The sequence below is a fragment of the Scylla paramamosain genome, chromosome 24, assembly GCF_035594125.1.
Source record: "Scylla paramamosain isolate STU-SP2022 chromosome 24, ASM3559412v1, whole genome shotgun sequence".
NCBI classification, from domain to species: domain Eukaryota; kingdom Metazoa; phylum Arthropoda; class Malacostraca; order Decapoda; family Portunidae; genus Scylla; species Scylla paramamosain.
Window position 1 is genome coordinate 8752973 of NC_087174.1, and position 23528 is coordinate 8776500.

At 43.3% G+C, this 23528-nt stretch overlaps 1 long non-coding RNA gene across 2 annotated transcripts in view; it reads right to left on the reverse strand.

Annotated features, from left to right (window-relative positions):
- Positions 1-366: 366 nt before the first annotated feature.
- The window catches only part of LOC135112689 (uncharacterized), a 101760-nt gene continuing 78598 nt past the window's right edge, over positions 367-23528 (reverse strand). The window contains exons 2-4 of one of the 2 annotated variants that reach the window (XR_010274531.1): positions 15418-15464; positions 2160-2205; positions 367-1212 (exon numbers count right to left, since the gene is read on the reverse strand). This is a non-coding gene — a long non-coding RNA (uncharacterized LOC135112689). The remainder of the gene's footprint in view (positions 1213-2159; positions 2206-15417; positions 15465-23528) is intronic. The other variant, XR_010274530.1, reaches the window with a different exon arrangement.

Below are 23528 nucleotides of genomic sequence, written 5' to 3' on the forward strand. Positions count from 1 at the left end.
TGAGAGAAGCTGAAGGGGACGGGGCGGGGCGGGGCGGGGCATGGCGGGTCGAGGGACGCGGGGGTGTGCGGGGCGGGGTGAGAGCCACAATAAAGCTGCCTGGCTCTTATTTACCCCGCCAGAGCGAGCGAGCGAGCGAGCGAGAGAGAGAGAGAGAGAGAGAGAGAGAGAGAGAGAGAGAGAGAGAGAGAGAGAGAGAGAGAGACTCTTATTTACCCCGCCAGAGCGGGAGCGAGCGAGCGAACAAGCGAGCGAGAGAGCGAGAGAGAGAGAGAGAGAGAGAGAGAGAGAGAGAGAGAGAGAGAGAGAGAGAGAGAGAGAGAGAGAGAGAGAGAGAGAGAATGACGAATTGACATAAAAATCTATAAAATGAAAGAACCATAAGAAAGAAGTAAATATATGAGTAGTTTTCTCTCTCTCTCTCTCTCTCTCTCTCTCTCTCTCTCTCTCTCTCTCTCTCTCTCTCTCTCTCTCTCTCTCTCTGGAAGCAATATCAAGGGTATTAGTACCACGATGAAGGGGTAAAAACTGTTATTATTATATTGGTGCAATGTTGTCGCCATCACCATCACCATCACTATCATCACCATCACCATCATCACCATCACCATCATCACCATCATCATCATCGTCATCATAACCACCATCATCATTAATAACAACAACAATAATAGTAAAAACAACAAGAATGATAAGCTAAACATCAATATATCAATATATCAATAAAGCCACGGACGGGCAATAGCTTCAACAACAACAAATATAACAAGAACAGTAGCATTAACGAAAAAGGAACAAGAAAAACGTATATGTAGACGAAAAATAACAAAAACATTAACAGTAAGAAGAAAAGAACAAGAAAAGAAACATATAAGGAGACGAAAAATAAATAAATAAAAGACGAAGGAGAAGAAGAAGGACATGATGAAGATATCAGTTCTCAACACTTTGGCTCATCCATCACTCCTTCTTTTAGCTTCATCACAAATGGACGTCGCGCTTCAATTCCTTCTCCAGCTCGCCACAAAAAGGTTCTTCAAACGCACGCACGAACACACACATTCTTTCTCTTCACCAATTGTTGAACTCACATTTTCACAAACATTTTTTCTTTCATTTGTTCCTTTTGTCTGGCGCACTCGTTAGTAAAATCTTCAACTCTTCATTCCAAACAAGTGCATCTAATCATGCTTAGTCTTGATCCTCTCACATCTACATAGAAAAAAAGAAAAAGGTAAAATAGGAAAAAAAATCACGCCAATAAATCGGTGTTTTTTTCTTTCCAACTCAAGATTAAATGGAAAAAAAACGGAGTTGAATTGTATGAAAAAGGTTTTAAAAATCTGAAAAATACCAATGAAAAATAAAACGGTCCTTTCCATTACGAAGGGAGAGATAAACCCAGAACGGGAAGGGACGGGGAAGGACGGGAAGGGAAGAGAAGGGACGGGAGGCGAGCGCCGCTCCGATGCCCCGTGAAAGTTTATAATTGGCAGCCCCGGAAAAAGTATAACGAGGGAGGGAGGGTGCGGAACGGCTGGCGGACAGACACTCACACACTCACGCTTACACACACACACACACACACACACACACACACACACACACACACACACACACACACACACACACACATCATTAAGCTCAGACGAATAGTTAGAGAGAGAGAGAGAGAGAGAGAGAGAGAGAGAGAGAGAGAGAGAGAGAGAGAGAGAGAGAGAGAGAGAGAGAGAGAGAGAGAGAGAGAGAGAGAGAGAGAGAGAGAAATTCCAGTAAGACATCATAAACATAACTTATAACTTATGTTGTATTTTTCTTTATTTCGAAAGTCTTCTTCTCACTGGACTTGCTATTAGATCATATCAGTGAAGACACTAGTTTCTCTCTCTCTCTCTCTCTCTCTCTCTCTCTCTCTCTCTCTCTCTCTCTCTCTCTCTCTCTCTCTGACGCCCCTTTCTCACACAAACACGAAGAAAAACCGTATCAGCGCCTGTTCTCTCTCCATACCAGATCACACCTGTCTTCATTAGGGAACGCGCCAGACACCGCCGCCATACCACAGGCTGCTCACTCGCCCCTCCACTGGCACAGCCCCCACAGAAACCTGAACCTGTGGCGGGCCTTCATTTGGAACAGAAGAGAACGTGCGGAGTACTCACCTGTCTTCATTTACGTGGCGAGGGCGATAAAACTGCCGCATCTTATCTGTGGAAGAAGGAGATAAAGCAATCACTTTCAGAAAACACCGGGAATCTGTCTCACTTCACGTCACTTCAGATGCGCTCTTGTACTGTTGGTTGTTTCTCAGAGCTTCATACTGCAGTGTTCAGAGGCATAGTGTAGTAGATTATAAGGACAAGAGGACAGGAAAGGGAGGGTCACTCTAAGCATTGTAAGTTATATGGAGTCTAGGAACAGGAAAGAGAGGCTAACACTGCCGATAACAACAAATGTATGATGTTTAATTGTTTAATTATTCTAGCATTATATTTTCTCGTAATGTATCCTGTTTATTAGGCAAGATTATAAGCTACGTCATCTAATTAATGTAGAAATTGCACATTATGAAGCACTATAATCTAGAATAATTAGACATGATAAACGGTGACTCTTTATTTAAATTGAGACTGTTCATCACTAAAAATTCTTCTGCTTCGCACCATGGTCGTGTGAGCACATAGTGTGGTGCAAGTCACAATGACAAGGGCACAGGGAAGGGAGGCTCACACGGCAGATAAGAACAAGTGTATAATGAGTCAATTATTTTAGTAGCATATTACTTCATAATGTATGCTTTTTATTAAGCAAGACTGTACTTTGTCACTTAATTAACATAGGAACTATATATTATGAAGCAATAATTAGACATACATCTTTAACTCTTAACTTATTCGGTGATCATCTCAACAAAATTATCAATTTCACACTGTAGTCGTAGAACATTTTAAGTTATATGCAATAGGAAGGGCAGGGAAGGGAGGTTCACACGGCAGGTGAGAGCAGGGATATGATATTTAACGTTATATTGCCAGTAATGCATCCTGTTTATTAAGTAAGATTGCGGGTTGTCACCTAACTAATAAGGAAATTATACCTTATGAAGCACTGTAATCCAAAATATTAAGACCTCTTACACCTCCACTTCAATCACACTTCCATAAATGAACACACAAAACTCCTCGTCCTTTAATCAATAAAGGAATTATACACAAAGAAACACTATAATACAAAATAATTAGACATCATGCACCTCGACTCTTGACTTACTCTTCAATAGATGAGCATAAGAAAAAAAAAATAATAATAATAAAAAAACCCACAGCTCCATACTATACTCTCATCACAGTTTTTCTTGTTAACCTACATGTGTTATGTACTGTATGGGCAAGGGTGCAGAGGAGAGAGAAAGAGAGAGAGAGAGAGAGAGAGAGAGAGAGAGAGAGAGAGAGAGAGAGAGAGAGAGAGAGAGAGAGAGAGAGAGAGAGAGAGAGAGAGATACAATGCTGAATAACAACAGGTGTGTGCTGTTTAATGCTTTCAGTGTTATATCGTCCCGTAATGTATCCTGTTTATTAAGCAAGATTATAGGCTACTCACTTAATTACTAAGGGAATTATACATTATGAGGCACTATAATCCAGAATAATTAGACATCATGCACCCTGAGTCTTGATTCCCTCTATGCTACACGAAAACAAAAATTAAGTCACGTGTGAGGTATACATTTGGGGATGCTCAGCTCAAATGTTCATATGATGGCATTTAATCTGCCAACACAGGAGGAAGGATGAAGGAAGAAAAAGTAGCAGCAAATTTGTCGACCCTTGCACGGATGTTTCTGTGGCCGCTGTGAGATGCAGTTTCCCAGTAGTTGCATCATCCGCATCGTCAGTCTCACTTGCCGGGTACTGCTTCATCCAACCATGGTGCTGGGCAGGGTGGTGGGGTGGTGAGGTGGTCCCGTGGCCTGGCTGGGTGTTAACTTGCTATCACACAGGAAACAACTAGATTCTGTTTTTGGTTGATTATAAGTGCATTTTACGTAATAGTAAGGAATAGCACTTACTGTACATTAAAGACAGTATCGTTATACTTATGTTCATATGTACTCACATTAATATATCTAGTCATAAAGCACTACATCGTTTCTTTTTGCGTTTCATTAATGTTGCCTACGACCCAGACTAGAGTATCAAAACAATCATGCAACATTTTTTTCCGTCTACGAGTATTGTCACCCTCAATGACACGTACAGCACAGAGTTCAAAACACATATAAACGCCTTTTCAACAATGAACTAATTCCTTCAATCAACGTAACTTCTTCAATGAACCTCCATGACGCCGCACCCTGTCCCGCCCTGACGCAGGTGCTTCCATCCATCCCACGAAGGAACACTCTACGGACCCAGCCAGTCGTGTTACACTTCCTCGACTCATTAACAGGCGCGGGATGCCGGGCAGCCTTTATTTTTTCCCTCTATTGGCACCGAGACCGCGGCCCACATCCTGACGTTTCCTCGTTGTTTCAGCCAAAGCGCTCGGTAACCTCAATGTTGGGTGAGGAAAGGTCAAAGGTGAGGCGATATGTGCCGCTCGATGCAACACGCACACACACACACACACACACACACACACACACACACACACACACACACACACACACACATTACTGGGACGACTGCATTTGTCTAAACATCTCACCACTCCACACTGATTACTTCGCCAGTGGATTGCGTCGAAAGTTTAGTGAAACATACCCGCATCTGTTGCTGTGTGTGTGTGTGTGTGTGTGTGTGTGTGTGTGTGTGTGTGTGTGTGTGTGTGTGTGTGTGTGTGTGTGCGTGTTCGTGTGTGTGTGTGTGAGAGAGAGAGAGAGAGAGAGAGAGAGAGAGAGAGAGAGAGAGAGAGAGAGAGAGAGAGAGAGAGAGAGAGAGAGAGAGAGAGAGAGAGAGAGAGAGAGAGAGAGAGAGAGAGAGAATGAGTTGAGATTCCGTATGGACAACCCTTTTATCCCACATACATAAATACATACATTACATTATACAAATTACATATATAAAGACACACATACAAGACATACAAACAGGGAGACAAATGGAAAGCCAGAAACAAACATTAGCAGACAGAGGCAAGGCAATGGAGTGAAGCAATGAGTCAGCGTGGTGTCAATGCCCGATAATCATCAGTGTGTGTATCGGCCCAGACAGTGCTACACTCTCAACCTCACAACACAGACTGGCTGGCCACGCTTCTCTACAGTGACAAAAAGCAGCTCCCAAAATGACGTTTCTTCTCCTGCTCACCCAACCATGAACTAATGGTATGCAGAAATAATGGCATGCATCAGAACGAGTAGCAGCCGAGGTTCCCATCCACTTAGGAACCGTTTAGTATGCATCAAAAAGGTCGGGGACACGCGGATTCATCAGGTTAATTTTCGGCAGAGTATACAGGCACTCTTGCATCTCGCCAGCTGCGGTCCAGGAGGCGGCGCGCGGTGGGAGGGCAATATAACATGGAATAATGATGGAAGGCGAGGTGGTGTCCTGACAGACGAGGGACTGTTTACACGATGTTTGGAGGGAATTTTTCATGTTATGTCCCAACACCATTGTTTTAAAATCATTCTCCTGGCTGTAGGTGTTCAACATTTATATTGTTTGAAAAATGTATATAAAATTGTTGGTTACATCAGTGCGTCGAGCGATCTATGGATCAACGGAAATGGAATATTGTCCGGATCAGCTTACAAACATTATTAATACGTAAAACTTGTAGGCTTGCGTCCACACAGCGCTGTTAACACGTCAAACACTATTCAGCTACACGGAAGTCAGAGCTGCGCGGACAACAGCACTGGTCCATATACTGTAAGACATTGAATAGTGTACAGTATTAATACGATGTGGAGCTTTTTACGCCAGACAAACGCCATTGATACATTAAGAAAAAAATATTTCTGAAAACCCTATCAATTAACTGGCGAACACAGTAAGACATTAAATAGTGTACAATATTAATACGGTGAGGAACTTTTTCTTACCAGACAAACGCCACTGATACACTGAGAAAAAATATGTCTGAAAACCGTATCAATTAACTGGCGAACACAGCACGTTTGTCTGCAGCCCGAGGAACGACAAGGATCGGTGTGTTTTAAGGCGTGTCCACGGTGCGTCAGGTCGGTACGGCGGCGAGTCACGGGCCGGACCAGGGGCAGCTGGTGGTGATGTTCCAGGTGGTCCACTTTAACCCGCATCACGCACCTTTTGTCCAGTAACGGCTGACATGTGTGTGCCGCGCTGACAGGTCACGGCTTTGGCTCTGTGAAGTGTTCCGCACTCACTCTGACGTCTGGCTCTTCCTGCACTGCTTTCATTAACGCTTCTGCTGCTCATATGAACGTGTTTTCACCAAGCGACAAGCGGCTCATGACAAAATAGATCCAAACCATCAAAAGCAGCCACCACCACTACCACCACCGCCGCCACCTGCAACACTGCCACTGTCGTCAAACTGTGGCTTCAATTAAGAGCACACTAAAAGCACGACACATTATCATACAAACAAGCATTTATCAGTCACCAAAAAAACTACAGTAGCTCTAGCTTTTCTTTTATAAGCACCAGTGGTGCAGAGAAGTGAAATGAAACAGCCTGGAGAACCAAGAGATCTGTTACCGCTGGAAATCCTCCGTAATCTTTCATGCAATAGAAAAAAAAAAACTTACTACAACTTACTAGCGCGAGTTACCCACTGGCCATCACTTCATCATCTTAGCTTACTGAATCTGCCCTCACACACATCCTACATAATGATTCACGGCAAGAGTGTATGAGAGAGAAGCTCCCGAATTTGACGTTAGGCAGGACCTCACTTAAGAGCCGCAGCGACGGCCACCACCCTTTTAGCTTGTTGGCGAGCACTTCAGGAGGCTCGACACGCTTGGTCCCCGGCAAATATTTACTGTCCCGCCACCAGCACTCCCCAAAAAAAAAAAAAAAAAAAAAAAAAGAATGGAGAGGAAAGACCGAGGCGTCCAAAACAATTCTGGGTTCTGTGGAAAATGTAATGAAGGGAGGGAGGCGTTGGCGAGGCGCTGGTGGGGCGTTGGAGGGTGTCAAAAGCGAGTCCATAAAAGGGAAGAAAAACTTACGTATATATATTTTTTCCTTTTACACCCTGCGAAATGCTGAGAGTCGGTAAGGGATGAGAAGAGGTAGTAAATAAAAAAAAAGATACTAATACTGGGAGGGTCCGGAGAGAAGGAGAGAATGGAAGTAAGAGATCACGAAGGAGAGAAGAAGAGGAAGATGCAAAGCGAAGGGAAAACAACGGAAAAGAATCAGTAAAACGGAATAGAAATGTAAAGAAAGGATGGGAATGAGAGAAGCAGAGGATAGTAGCCATAACAGGTGGAATATTGATGGAGGAAACCAAGAAGGGGAAAAAGGAACCATGTGGAGCGGATGGAAGGAAGGAGGGAAGGAGGGAGTGTGTCTGAGTGGGTATTCCTTCCTCATCGATCTTTGGTGTGGCCACGGAAACGCCACCTCGCTGTGTGTGTGTGTGTGTGTGTGTGTGTGTGTGTGTGTGTGTGTGTGTGTGTGTGTGTGTGTGTGTGTGTGTGTGTGTTCTCTTATTCATCCCGGTTGCTATGTTTTCTGTTCTGTTCGTTCTCTCGGATTTTCCACTCGTTTCTTTTTTGGGAATAGAAATATGAACAGACTTTCAAATCCATTTTTTGTCCTTGGTCGGTCTACCCAGTACAATAAAACAAATAGTACTTTAAAAAATCTAACCAGTGTCTTCCTAAAAACCATTTCTCACCATCACCTCATGCTCCCCATCTTTACCTGGCGGCTTAGATGATGGTAAGAGGCTTCCACTGAACTATTCAAAGGCTTCATGAACCTTGACCGGACACTCAAGCGTCTCTGCCTCGCCACGCTGTGTTAGAACCCAGCCAGCTCTCATCTCGGCGTTGTGGCTTCGTTATTACTTCCCCCAGCCGCGATTTTTTTGTGTCTCCTCGGGTGTCTCTACTGCGACTATTAAGAAGTATTTTTATTATAATATTACATAATTCTCTCTCTCTCTCTCTCTCTCTCTCTCTCTCTCTCTCTCTCTCTCTCTCTCTCTCTCTCTCTCTCTCTCTCTCTCTCTCAGCTAATAATAAAAATATAAGAACAAAAGACAAAGAGACTGCAAAAGGTCACTGGTTTACACAAGGCAGCTCCTGAGTATTGAAAAATTATTGTTATCACCACCTATGAATTTATCCAGTCTTCTATTGAAAGTGTCCAATAATTTTATTCTTGCTACGTTTTTATTAGGTTTACTCCACTTATATACAACCCTAAACACTGATCTACAACGCAGAGTACGTCCTGCTTTTTTTTTTCTGTTACACACGCAGGCTCCACCCTACTCTTCCATCATTCCTCGTTATCTCGTCCTCACTTCATTCTCTTCAGGTCACAAAAAATAGCGAGGTAGTGCTGCGTTTTATTACCCCCACCGCGTCACAATTCATTACCTCCACTGTACTGGACGTGGCAAACCTTTCATATGCACTTTCATTTTCCTCGCCAGCCATCCTGTTCACACCGCGCACGCCTCCCCGCTACCTCACTCCCATTTCTCGCCTCGCATCCTCGACCCTTGACTTTTCATTACATATCCAGACCTCATCTGCTGATGTCAGTGGCGGATGTACGAGTACTTATTATCAGGTCTCGCGGCGTTTTTTTTTTTTACTTAAATGTTCACTTTCTTTTTTAGACAAACTTTTTTTTAAGACTTTTTAGACTGAAAACTTGTGATTCTCTCTCTCTCTCTCTCTCTCTCTCTCTCTCTCTCTCTCTCTCTCTCTCTCTCTCTCTCTCTCTCTCTCTCTCTCTCGGTCTTGCCTGCGCAGGATCAAATATTCTGACTTATTGGCTCTCGGATACGTGAACAAACAGGAAACAATAGCAGCAAAATAATATAATATAAAAACATCTTCCATCGACCTCGACCAGACTTCTGATGTCTGTCTGCTGCTTGATCAAAGGAAGCAAAGGAACTCCTCTCCGGTATGGAAAAGAAAATAATAAATCCTTGCAGCATTATGAAGAAACATATCTCAAAACTAAAGGGGGGAAAAATAAATTCTTACCTCACAAACTTCCCTGCACGAATCTCCCGCCTCAAGTATGTGTGTCATCTGAATGTTCGAGGAGGAGGAGCAAAGATGCACAGGAAAGACTAAAAAGGGACACACTTGCCTTGCTTCCCCCATTGCACTTAGCCAGAAAGTCTCACAGCCCGGCCAGCAAGTAGACACCTCACTCAGGCCGCCAGATCAAAGGGACTTAGAGGTTCCCCGCCGTGTAAAACCGGTGCCCACTGCTGGAAAAGGAGCAAGGAGGAAGGCGGGCAAAAGCTGCTGAAAAAGGACAGAGAAGGACGAGGCAGAAAAAGATAAAAGTGGTCATACCGAAGAGGAATTTTTTTAAGCCAGGCACATAAAAGAACATACAGCAGCAGAGGTTGTCTGTGATGAGGTAAGAGATACGTAATATGAAAAAGAAAATAAAAACGAGATAGATGTTAATGCAAAAAAAAAAAAAAAAAACAGGAGGATTAAACACACACACACAAAAAAAAGATACGAACAGTAACACAAGAGGAAGAAATGAGAGCAACAACCATCTTTTATATATGTATAATTACTGAATAAAATGGCAAAGGATTATAAAGAAAAGTAGTGACCACGACCAGCGAGAGAGAGAGAGAGAGAGAGAGAGAGAGAGAGAGAGAGAGAGAGAGAGAGAGAGAGAGAGAGAGAGAGAGAGAGAGAGAGAGAGAGAGAGAGAGAGAGATCGGCACGACACCGGAAGAGGCAGCAGAGGCGGGCAGCTCACCTGGTACATCCTTCTTTAAACGTTAAATCGACGTATATTTCACGGTAAAGGAAACACACACACACACACACACACACACACACACACACACACACACACACACACACACACAGTTGGGTAGATACTCGTAGTCAGTCTATTGACCAAAGGAATTTTACACACTATGATTGATTAAAATAAAACGTCAAAACTTCATACACCAATCTCAGTACTTACTCGTATCATACGCAAATATACATCTGTAGTCCATGTAACATACCGTGTCTTGATATCACTACACACACACACACACACACACACACACACACACACACACACACACACACACAGTAGCATTGTTACATCCATTTACCATCAGAATCTTCATGCATTACGGGAGGAGTGACACGGCCCAGCATGTAGGCAGGACACGCGCCACACCGTCACAATAGGAAACCCTCCCTAACAGAATCAGGGAACAATTAATCACAATCCAGCTCGTCTGCACCGACTGTCCTCCTCCAGATTGAGAGGCGGGGGACAAACACTCGGCGCTACACATCCGGGCAAACAGTGCGTGGCTGAGGTACAGAGAGGCACTTTAGCATGGGGCCGTTTGCTGCTACTCTCCAGACCCGCTTGGTAATCTACTTCCTCACGTGCGCAGCGTGAGGCCAAAGCGTTGCGTGTAAAACGAGGCATTTATTTGCGTTAACTTGAATACCTTAGGGTCCACTTTTTTTTGTTTTACCTTGCACGAGTTTTTAATGTTTTCATAGAGACACAAATGAGGAGATTCACGCGAGGTGGTTATGCTGTGAAGATGAAATGATACAAGATCGTGTTTGAAAAGTGCGTTTGGGACTCGTAGTGGTGAGAAAAAATATGCTAGTCTTTAAAAGTGTGTGTGTGTGTGTGTGTGTGTGTGTGTGTGTGTGTGTGTGTGTGTGTGTGTGTGTGTGTGTGTGTGTGTGTGTGTGTGTGTGTGTGTGTGTGTAGTGGGTGTGTGTGTGTGTGTGTGTGTGTGTGTGTGTGTTTGTAGTGTGTGTGTGTGTGTGTGTGTTGTAGTGTGTGTGTGTGTGTGTGTTGTAGTGTGTGTGTGTGTGTTGTAGTGTGTGTGTGTGTGTTGTAGTGTGTGTGTGTGTGTGTTGCAGTGTGTGTTGTGTGTGTGTGTGTGTGTGTGTGTGTGTGTGTGTGTGTGTGTGTGTGTGTGTGTGTGTGTGTGTGTGTGTGTGTGTGTGTGTGTGTGTGTGTGTGTGTGTGTGTGTGTATTGTGTGTGTGTGTGTGTGTGTGTGTGTGTGTGTGTGTGTGTGTGTGTGTGTGTGTATTGAGTTCTGGCGTCCGTGGCTTCCCTTTTCCGGTCCCCGTCGCCCCGAAAAAGTCAGCGGGATATAACACCAATGCTGCAGGTGGGGCGGAACGCAGGATCCAGGACATGGGGCGCAAATCTACTTAAAGCTGATCAGGAGTGAGGTGGCGCTGGGGCGTGCTGTTGCCGAGGCCAGCGCCCTTTCCCCCTCGCCAGCACTTACACAACACAACACAACACACACACACACACAAAGGTATACACGTGTTCTCGTCACCCCAATCACACATTTTTGCGAGATAACTAAGAGAAATATAGCAGGGAGGTGAAGGTTAGTGTTGTGTGAGGATGTTTGGTGAGGTGAGTGCAGTGCAGCGGGTGACAATGTGCTTAGGGGAAGTGTGTGTGTGTGTGTGTCGCCTCCCTGATTACCTTAAGGAGGCGGAGAGAGAGAGAGAGAGAGAGAGAGAGAGAGAGAGAGAGGAGAGGAGAGGAGAGGAGAGGAGAGGAGAGGAGAGGAGAGGAGAGGAGAGGAGAGAGAGAGAGAGAGAGAGAGAGAGAGAGAGAGAGAGAGAGAGAGAGAGAGAGAGAGAGAACGTTTAAGGCTAGCCATGACACTTCGCGGAATTACGTAGCATGACTTCACAATGCACAAAGGGCCGAGGGAGCTTCCGTGTATTCGCCTGTATACTTCTCCTTGTCACGCGTCAGTTGAGCCTCGCTAGTTTTCATTTCCAGCGAACCTGACCTTTCATCCAAACTTTGGCGCACATTATTAGAGAGGCCCACAAATACATACGTACGGTAACTGAAAAAGAAAACTCCTTTACTGGAAATCTAATTAGTGTGTGCTGCAAGGCAAGGTAATTTAATATGCTATAAAACTACTACTTTCGCTCTAGTGTATATCTTATGTAAAAAGTAAATATTAGTTACGTGTCTTGCATTTTCTCAATTTTGTGACTCGTCTCGGAAATTATCGGAATCTAATCAGCATATTATATTCCTAATTGCATTTAGTGTTTTGAAGTTCAATGATGTCTTGACTTCTGCCGCGGAACCTCACGCCTCACGATACCGAAAATGTCCTGTAGTCCAGTAGTCTTTATTTGTTTGTTTGTTACTTGCAGATTATAAGAAGGAAAAAAATTGTACGTAAGATTCCATTACGATTCTTCCTTGTTGACCGACTAGTTCCCGCCCCTAAGCTGGTTCCTGACCCTAAGGTGGTTCCTGCCGCTAACACTGATCCTGTGGGAACCTCGCGGCGCCCTGAGTGGTCCCCAGCCCGCGCCACACAGACAGGTAAGTAACCCTAAGAGGCGTGACAGCCTGGCCATGGATCAAAGCTGGGGGTTGTCCTGGAAACGGAGAGAAAGGGAAGGAGAACAAGGAACTCAAAGGAAAACAAAGGAAGAACAAAATAGCAACAGACCTGCTAGCCATTACGATGCTGTTTGTAGGGAGTATGTGATCTAATATACCATGAGGCAAATATAAGAGAATGATGATAATGATAATGAAGAGGAGGAGGAGGAGGAGAAGGAGGAGGAGGAGGAGGAGAAGGAAGAGGAAGAGGAGGAGAATAATATAAGGATGTAGGAATATCACGTAACAGGGCTTGTAATGGAACTCCTTCATTAACCCACGTTATTGCTTACAGTATCTAGCCATGTTGAGATTATAAAACTGGTTAATCTGGCGGCGACTCCAGGCCAAAATAAAGCATCATTATTATATTCATTATTATTATTATTATTATTGTTGTTCTTACTGTTACTATTACTACTGTTATCATAGACTGTTCCCTGCTACCACTCCTGCAGGACACAAAAATCCTCTTTGCTCTTCACACCTTCCCCTCCGACATGATATTGGAAAGAAGGAAAAATAAAAGAGGATAAAAAAAAAAAAAGCTACAGGGGAGAATCAATATGGAACTTTTTCAGGATGGAGAGCAGGGAAGTTGCTACACTTCAGACTAACTAACTTAAAATGATAGGCTGGAAACTTAAGGGCGAAAGTTAGACACAACTATTTTAGGACTTTTGTTTAGAGAGTGTTGCTCCCCGAGATGTTTATCAAGGCAACTCTTTCGATGAAATTATCCTTTCCACCTTGAATCTCTCTGGGTACAGTAACTTCCAATGACTGGTTACGCGTGGAGGGGAAATATTAGTGGTACAGTACATTGCCGAGCCTTTAATGCAATCTTTATTTTATTTTTTCTCATTTTTTTTTCCCATTTCTCTCTTCTCTTCATTCCATTATTTCATCTTATTTTCACTACAATGTTACTATTCCGGGAAGTTTTTTTTTTTATCTATCTCAGCAATAAGAAGAGTAATTATTTTTTTTTTCATTTACTTTTGAGAAAATATGAGCAAAAACTTAATCTTATTACATGTGTAGCTTCGAACCTAACATTGCAATCTATCATCTTGTACAGGGAAAAATGTGCAGGCGATAAAGGAGTTGCGATATTGCGCTTTTACTCAATTATTTGTGAAAGTGTTTGAGTTGAAATATGAAGGTGTTTGAGCTGGCTACACCACTATGATTCGCATGATCGTGGATAACAATTTCCATCATCAAGAATATCAGAATATCACGAGACCACCAGCACTAAAATATCAGTCATTAAGATTATCAGTGAGATGCGTCACTCAACAATATGTAAAATCCTCCTAAGTGGAATTTTGTCATCAGCGTTTCGATCCGTTTTTTAACACTTCGCTGTCTCCGCTACGATTCCACTCCCGCCTTACTGCTGCATGACGGAAGGTAAAATCATGTGGAGTAAGACCAATACGTGTCATCTTGCAGCAAAAAGTTTCCCTCTGTGAAGTCTTGCGTCACGTTTTTTTTTCCATATCACTGCAATATTTATCACTACTAAGACGTCATGGATTTGTCCTTATTTCACCACAGGTTATGGCACAGCGTATTGCAACAAGAGAGAGAGATTGCAAGACACTTTCCCTTCGTTTCAGAGTAATCGTTTTGCCCCCTTCCTTTACGGACTGGCTCCTCACTGGACTTTTTTTTAAACTTTAATATAACACTTGACCAAAGCCTTCCTTACATAAAAAATCTTTACATTTATTCTCACTTTTGTTTACGCTGATGAAATATTCTTTACCACTATTGATGGCGCCCTACACATTTTTAATTAACAACACAAATATCACACAACATATGCGTTTCGTGTTTTTATTTTCTAATACTCTTGCTGCCGAAGTGCACTACCTGAGACTGAGGGACATTTTCCACCTGGTCTTCCTGCAATCACTTTACACGGCATCAGTGTCCTCCAGGGCGAGGCTTTATCCCTGTTTTCCTTCCCCGCAGACTTTGAAATTTAGGTTGACTCAAAGGCGGAAGGAAGAGCACTCACAATGATAGAGGAGAGGAGAGGAGAGGAGAGGAGAGGAGAGGAGAGGAAGGGAAAGGAGAGGAGGAGGAGGAGGATTGGAGGAACATGAGATAGCAGATATCCTGTTGATTTATAAAGAAGTTAACCGCTCGAGAGGATCATCTTACACCACAGATCACCACCACCAATAAAAGGCAAGACGAAAAGGTACAAAGGCTCTTCCCACAACAACTGCCACCTCAACGAAGGCAGCGGAGAGAGCATACCATATTGTAGATTAGAGAAGACATAGAAGCCTAAAACATATGTAGATATTGGAGAGGAGAGAAAAAATCTGTATTATGTCCTTGATACTCCTCAGACTAACTAGTAAATGATACAACAATTTATTGAGGATTGGTTCTATATTCACTAACTGGCGAATTATACAGAAAAGCAATTGGTGGCAAGAAAATATGCAAAGTAGATAAGCGAAATGGCAGTAGTGGCACTCGGGTGTGGAAGCAAGGAGGTGTGTGAATGATTAGGGGGAGCGGCGGTGCTGTAAAGCTAAGGTAAGGGCGGCGAAGCAACATGACACCACGGGGACGCGGCGCCGTCCTGCTCCTGGGGGGAAGCGAGGCGATGCGTTCATGCGAGTGCTGTGGAGAGGAAACGCCTCCTTTTTCGGAGCAACAGGAGGAAGGAACAGAGCAGGATGATGAGTAAACAAAACAAAAAATTGTAACATAGGAAGAGCAAGTAATGGAAAGCTTATCAGCTTTGACGTGAAAGCTTCTACAAATGTTCGCTACAAGTGTGAGGGAAGGACGTAATGGAAAGAAGTGTTCTCCCTACTCACCGGGACTTCCGGCACACTGCCGGCAGGGAAAAGTGAGAGCACCATATCTGTAGGAAAGAGTAGACATGGACATTTTCAAGGACACAAGGAAAGGAGGCATCTGCAAAACACACTTAATGTCCTGATGACTAACACATTAATGATGAGAGGAACTACCAATAAACTCATTCATTACTGAGATGATTAATTAATTAATCAATTAATTATTCAATTAATCAACTAATTAACTAATCAATTTATCAATTAAGGGAGGGAAGAAGGAAGAGTAGACAGACAGATGGGGAGGAGGAGGAGGAGGAGGAGGAGGAGGAGGAGGAGGAGGAGGAGGAGGAGGAGGAGGAGGTGGCGGAGGAGAATTCCTTCATGTCTAAAGAGTCTCGCCTGGGCTCCGGAATGACAAAACAATAATCAAGTGGTTTTCTTTCACCTGAAACAAAAGTCTTATAAAGTCTGATATTTCCTTTGACCTGCCCACGCGTCTGGCCACAGTGCAGGCGACCAAAGCCTGGAGCCGCTGAATGTCCTCTCCTGCATAACCCCGAGCCGCCTGCCCACGCCGCCACACGAGACGCGCCTCATCCGCACAACCTCGCCGCTGAGGTCCGATCCTCAGTCTGTCATTAGACCTCACTAATCACATGTTATGCACGCCGCCAGGGCTTCGCTTCCAGCAGTGGCATTGCTGCTCGTCTTGTCATCAACGTCTGGACAAACATGAGTGATGATTCATTATTTTCCTTTGTGTACTAGCACGGTCATTTTCCTCAACTCCTTTACCTGATAAATTATCTATTCACGTGTATTCTGGTGCACAAATGCTGCGTTTCCGACATTTCCCTTTTAGGGACGTTCGTGGTGGTTGTGGCAATGGTGGTGGTGACGGTGGTGGTGGCAATGGTGGTGGTGGTGGTGGTGGTGGTGGTGGTAGTGGTGGTTTGTGGTGGTGGTGATGGACACACGGAAGGGGTCACCCAGAGGCCACACACACGCTCCTTAATCTGGTCCAGGGGAGGGATGTGGGGGAGGCCATGTGGACCTTATCCGGCGGGAGAGAACACGCCCTAGTGAACTCTCTTCTCCGGCACAAATGGCTTTCCTCGTTCCATTGCTGCGGCACCACCACCACCACCACCACCAAGGCACACACCACGCCATGTTTTCTTCATTTTTCTACACGCGATGCTGAGCGCCGCAATTGCACGAACAGTATTTTTGTCCTGCAAGCTGCCATTTCACGGAGATATTCTTAGATATACACCCGTGCATTCTGTCATTACTAACATCCAGCTTTTATTTCAAGCAAGGCCTCTGCACTGGTATGACTAAGAAGCTTAACTCTTTAATATTACAACCTGCAACTCTCGCCATGGCTAACCCAACATATCATAACTTTAACTAACTTAACCTAATTCTTTAAGATTACTGCCTGCATCTCCTGCCATAGCCAGCATATAAAAACCTAACCTAACCTAATTTAACCTAACCTAACCTAATGAAACCAAACCATATCAAAACAAACATAACTAAACCAAACCAAACCAAAACTAATCAAACAAAACCAAACCAAACCTAACCAAAGCAAACTTAACCTAACCTGACCAAACTTAACTTAATATAACGCCACAGCCCTCAGCTCCCACCACGGTCAGATTCACAGTCTTAGCAGGGATGAAACCGAGCGACTCCCATGCAACACAAGCGAAGTCCACATCGCTGAGGGACGCGCCCGAGACAAGTAATGGGCGCAATATGCAGAGGACTAGTCTCCCAATCAGAATATGAACAACCGCCGTGCATTTTAGGTCCGTATTCAGAAACACTTTTTTTTTTACCACGACTAGTTCAAAGGCCACAGAGATGATTAGCCGTATTCTCAAGCGTTTCTCCTGGTAAAAAAAAAATATAGAAAGTTTGATAATCTGTCATTAGAACCATAAAAACACCATTGAAAATCCGTCATTTCAACCAGTAGTGCCTTTTGAATGTAAAGGATGAGTGGCAGGGAAAAGTTTCAGAATGTGGTCCTTGAGGCAGAGAACAAAATCGGCACATTGGAAACAGGAGTGATCTTGTGTTGTTTTAGTAGTAGTAGTAGTAGTAGTAGTAGTATACTCGTAGTAGTAGTAGTAGTAGTAGTAGTAGTAGTAGTAGTAGTAGTAATTGACCACATATTTCTCTCTCTCTCTCTCTCTCTCTCTCTCTCTCTCTCTCTCTCTCTCTCTCTCTCTCTCTCTCTCTCTCTCTCTCTCTCTCTCTCTCTCTCTCTCTCTCTCTCTTTAGCCTTTCCCTATACCATCCCACATCCCACTTTAAATTAGACTGCATAGCTTAACACAAAGAACCTTCAAAGGCCCAACTAGACAGCTAATATTTGTTCCTCCTTTGCGTTCCCCCTTTCTCTCCCTCCCTCTTCAGTGCGACACACTAACCCATGACGCAAGATTACAACAAACACCACCGCCAGAGAACCAGCGCCAACCCTTCCCTCCACTGTTCACCGTCAAGACCCGCCCGCCTGGGAAACACAGTGCAAGCAAGGGTGTTTTCAAGCAAGTGATGCATGTACCGTGTTTCCTGCTGCTCACACTTTTTGGTCCGTGTTTCAAATTTACCACATAGCAGGAAGGAGGAAAAGGAGGAGGAGGAGGAGGAGGAGGAGGAGAAGGAGGAGGAGGAGGAGGAGGAGGAGGAGGAGGAGGAGGAGGAGGAGGAGGAGGAGGAGGAAGAGGAAGAGGTGAACGAGAACGAAGAGGCGGAAGAACGGGACAAAGGAAGAAATAAGGAGTAGAGGAAGAAAATTTAAAAGAGAAAGAACGGAAACAGGGGAATGGGAAATGAAGCAAGGAGGATGACTGATATATAAGACGGGATGATAAAGGATGATAAGTGCGGGATTACAGATGAAAAGGGAGAATGAAATTGAAAAAGTAATAAAATCATCACTAGCTAGATAGTAGTAGTAGTAGTAATAGTAGTAGTAGTGAAAGTAACAACATCAGTGTCAACAACAACAGTATCAAGTCTCAACACAAACGCTACTACAACACCATTACAATTATTCTCAGCACAACAGTTGATAACATTCCCCTCGCGGCGGTACAGAGCCCTGATGTATAATGACACCACCTATATGAACCTGAACAAAGGCAGTGTGAGGCCCCGAGGCGCCATAGGTACCTGGCTCGTGGCTCTGATTCAACTGGGAACTCACCTTTATGTTCTACGACTCCCCGTGTGTGTGTGTGTGTGTGTGTGTGTGTGTGTGTGTGTGTGTGTGTGTGTGTGTGTGTGTGTGTGTGTGTGTGTGTGTGTGTGTGTGTGTGTGTGTGTGTGTGTGCTTCTTTATTCTTTTATTCTCGCGTTGGTTTCGTCTGTTTGATATGTCTGCCTCTCTCTGCTTGTTTGTCCGCCCTTGTCATCATGTGTGTCTGTCTTTTTTTCTTCTTTGGTCTCTCTCTCTCTCTCTCTCTCTCTCTCTCTCTCTCTCTCTCTCTCTCTCTCTCTCTCTCTCTCTCTCTCTCTCTCTCTCTCTCTCTCTGACACACAAACAAACAAATAATTACACACCTTTCCTACCCCATTTTTCTCACCCTACACACGCTATAGTTGTGTTACCATCTCCCCTAATTCACCCCCCTCTCTCTCTCTCTCTCTCTCTCTCTCTCTCTCTAGCACGAGGAGAGGAAGGGAGGTTGCAAGGTTGCGGGAAATATTAACTCCAGGGAAAGAAAGAGAGAGAGGGAGGGAAAAAAGTGAGTACGAATGAAAAATGTTCGTCACCCAGCCTTTCTCACTTCACCAGCAGCGCCTCCCACGGGTCTCTCTTGCCTCTAGTTCCCGTTGTGTTCGTCATTCTGCCCTCCCTCAGCACCCACTCACTCGTGAAGCTCTTCCTCTATTTTTTCAGGGTGTTGTTTTGTTATTTTCTCTAACATTCCATAGTGCTAGGGGCGAGAAAATGTGTTTATTGTTTGTTTCCCCTTTTTATGGTTGTTATTTTTGTTTTGTTTTATTTTGTTTTGTGTTCATCAGTGTATAACCACCAGGTGTGTGTGTGTGTGTGTGTGTGTGTGTGTGTGTGTGTGTGTGTGTGTGTGTGTGTGTGTGTGTGTGTGTGTGTGTGTGTGTGTGTGTGTGTGTGTGTGTGTGTGTGTGTGTGTGTGACTTGTTAATTACAGTTATTAATAAAACTTTTTTAGAGAACATAATTCATACTTGCAATAATGTTGTGTTTGTATCTTCACATTTACAAGAGAGAGAGAGAGAGAGAGAGAGAGAGAGAGAGAGAGAGAGAGAGAGAGAGAGAGAGAGAGAGAGAGAGAGAGAGAGAGAGAGAGAGAGAGAGAGAGAGAGAGAGAGAGACCAAACCACACACACATAAATCAACCTATACTCTTTACTAAACATTCCCTCCCTCTGGTTTACACTGAGTTGCGAATGACGGGAAGAGAAAAAACCGGAGTAAAGAAACAGAGATAAAAGTGGCTGGCGGGGGAGTGGCGCAGTACAAACAGGGGCGAGTGGAGAGGGCGGAGTGTGTGGAGTGAGTGGAGAGCCCAAAGTGGTCTCCCTGCCCCTGGATATTGGCTACTCCACCTACCTCTTCCACATTTTCCGCTTGTCCCCTCTCTCTTTTTTTTTTTTATCTCTTCTATCTCATCCACATTTTTCTTCTCTTTTTCTATTTTTTTTTCATTGAGCTACGTTTTCAATGTTCTTATTTTTCTTCAGTCTATTTCATTTCACTTACTGCATTACCTCATACTTTTTTTTTTCACTATAAACGTATCTTTTCATCTCCTTTCTTTCTTTCATTATTTCACTACTTCCTGTTGCTTTACTTTTACCTTTCTTTTGTGTAGATGAAATGGTCTGGCTTTTCTTTTTTTTTCTTTCCTTCTTTCTTTCTTTTATTTTTTTGCTTCTGTATTCTTTAGTTTCTTATTGTGAGGGATGCATTTTTTATTATTATTATTTTTTATTTCTACACCATCCTATTTTACATTTATCACTAGCTTTATTTATTTTATTATTTTTTTCTTATTTTGATCTGCCTCTGTATTCTTTAGTTTCTTATTGTGAGGGATAACATTTCTTTTAGTTTTATTTTCACACCATCCAACTCTACATTTATCACTAGCATATTCATTTATTTATTTACCCATCGTTTTTTATTTTGATTTATTTCCTATTCTTTCGATTCTTATCATGAAGGACACATTTTTTATTTAATTTCCACTCCATGCTATTCTACGAGTATATTCATCACTAGTGTAGTTGTTTTCACTTTGATTTGCTTTATACGGCAATTTTATTTTATTGCCTCCCTTCTATTTTGTTATGGGGTAACTGGTGCACATACACACTTTTTTTTTTTACCTTTTACTTCAATTGTATTTATTCCACGCGGGTGTTGGTCTTTCCATTTCCATGTTTTCTATTTTTCTATTTTACTTTTTTTTTTTTTGTCTACCTGAACCCCTTTTACGTATTCAAACATGTACATTCTTTATCACCTTTTTCCCTTGATTCTACACACTTCTTCGTTCATTATATGTATTGCAATTTATAGAAACTGACTGCTTACTTATATCTTCCTCATATTTGCATTACCTAGTTCTCCGTATTTACCTCTCGTTATGATTATTGCTTCGTACAGAACTGACTGCTTGCCTTTCATTTTTTGTAATGTCACGTCTTGTTGTTGCATTGCTTTCGAAACTTGTTAGTCTTTAATACGCAAACAAAACATTCACAAACGCTAAATGGATTTACGAGCACATATCAACGTATATATTTTTTTCATTTATTTTCCTCTCTCACTTTAACAATTCCATTTATCTTTTTATCTAACATTTCATCTCTCTCTCTCTCTCTCTCTCTCTCTCTCTCTCTCTCTCTCTCTCTCTCTCTCTCTCTCTCTCTCTCTCTCTCTCTCTGCCTCCTTTCTTTCTTTCCACGACAAATTCCTCCACCAATACCCATCCCTCCCTGTCCGTCACGAAACATGCTGCTATTAGCGTCAAGAAAAGGCAAAGAGAACACGAACACGAGCGAATCGATGACACTCTCTGATGATAACGAGGCGCCGTAACCCTTCGCCTTCAAGAGTCCGCGAGCTGGCTTGTTTGTCTTCCTGTGTGTGTGTGTGTGTGTGTGTGTGTGTGTGTGTGTGTGTGTGTGTGTGTGTGTGTGTGTGTGTGTGTGTGTGTGTGTGTGTGTGTGTGTGTGTGTGTGTGTGTGTGTGTGTGTGTGTGTGTGTGTGTGCGCTAGTGTTCCACCTCAACTATTTGTGAGGGAAGGGAGAAAGATGCGGGAAGTTACAAACCAATGATAAAAGGAAAGACAGCATGATTAAAAAGACTAAACAAAACCAGTTACTCAAGAAGGAAGAAAAAGATAATGGCATTGCTAATGATTTTAATACTAATTTGGTATTTAAGTCACAGTTCTCTTCGTTCAAAAATACTTCCGTTGTTCAAGGGGGTCTAGTGGAAGACATTGCAGGAAAACATCCCTACACAGAAGGAGAAAAGATCAGGATCAGTAATCAGAGTAAAACAAGAAACAATTAGTTTAAGCTTGAGATAGATTAAAAAAAGGAATAGGAAGGAACTGGTCCTGAAATATAGTGGTGGATGAATGGAATGAACTCAATAATCTGGTTGTTAGAGTATAGGGAACTTTAAAAGATTAGACAAATTTATGGATGGGAACGATAGGTGAAAATAATTAGGTATGTCTCGTGCAGAGATTGCCACGTGTAGGCTTCTTGCAGCTTCCCTTCTTATGTTCTTATGTTACTGTAAGGGATAAAGACGATACAGAAGTTGAGAAAGGGAACGACACAGAAAACGAAAAGGAGCCAGAGATGATTTACCTGCCACAGAATTATTTTTTTATCAAATCTATGCGACTGCTGCTACTATTGAGTCTACTGCTGTTGCTGCTACTACTATTTGTACTACTGCTGCTATTATAGTTGTTGTTGTTCTTGTTGTTACTATTGTTATTATTGTTGTTAGTGATATTAATAATAATAGTAATATCATCATCATCATCATCATCATCATCATCACAATAATAATCATCATCATAATCAGTTATAAAACTTATGAACTGGCGTGTAACTGTGCGTGGAATCGCTCAAGGCGCCACGCCAGTCCCCGCCAGCAGCACCACGCCATAAACACAGGGAGACACCTGCCGGGCTGCCAACCTTTCTACACACAGACAAGCCTCAGAAAGACGGCCTGCGCTCACAATATCACGGTCATTTTGAACCACAAGGCCACTATATTAAAGCGAGTTTTAAACCCAGGGCGAGACAGGCGAGGGCTCCAGGCTGGTCCATCACACGCTCCCTGGACGCTGGCTGCTGACAATGGACCAATATTCACGTGGACACAAAAGTGGCGACATCGAACACTGGCGGACTGGTGACCTTTGGGATTCATGAATAACATACGCGCCACTGCTCTTCCCGCTGCCACTGAGGGGTGCGGGAGGGGAAAAAGGCGCCGCTCCACTCCTGTTCAGACCAAGAGCACACTGAGCAACGCAGTGCCGCTGGAATGTACGTGGCCGCGGTGTGGTCTATTCGTCCCCTGCAAGGTTACTGCTGGGACTCGTGAAGAGAATGATGGGTCCTTACAAGGGAGACACAGGAGGACACAGGAAGCCAACCAACGGAAGGATGTAAACGGACTGGATGGTTCGTGAAATGTTTATGTAGTATCTGTAACGTATTAGAATGAATTAAAGATACACTTTCTTGTACTTTAAATAAGAAATCGGTATAAGGTCCGTATTATTAAACAGTCCACTCTCTAAAATAAAAGAAATAAAATAAAAATCAAGTCGAGTGAAAAATTGTAGAGTTTATTAGGAAACTTGAAGATTGTGTGTGTGTGTGGAGGGGAAACTGTTTATACCCTTGACAATCTGACTATAATTTTCCTCATAAAAACCCAACGCCTTTTCGTACCACTCAATGACAGACGGTGAGACTGGAGGCTAGCGGGAGATCTGGCCGCCACACACACACACACACACACACACACACACACATAAACCGCTAAATCATGCATCATTCAAGCTTTTTCCTGTAT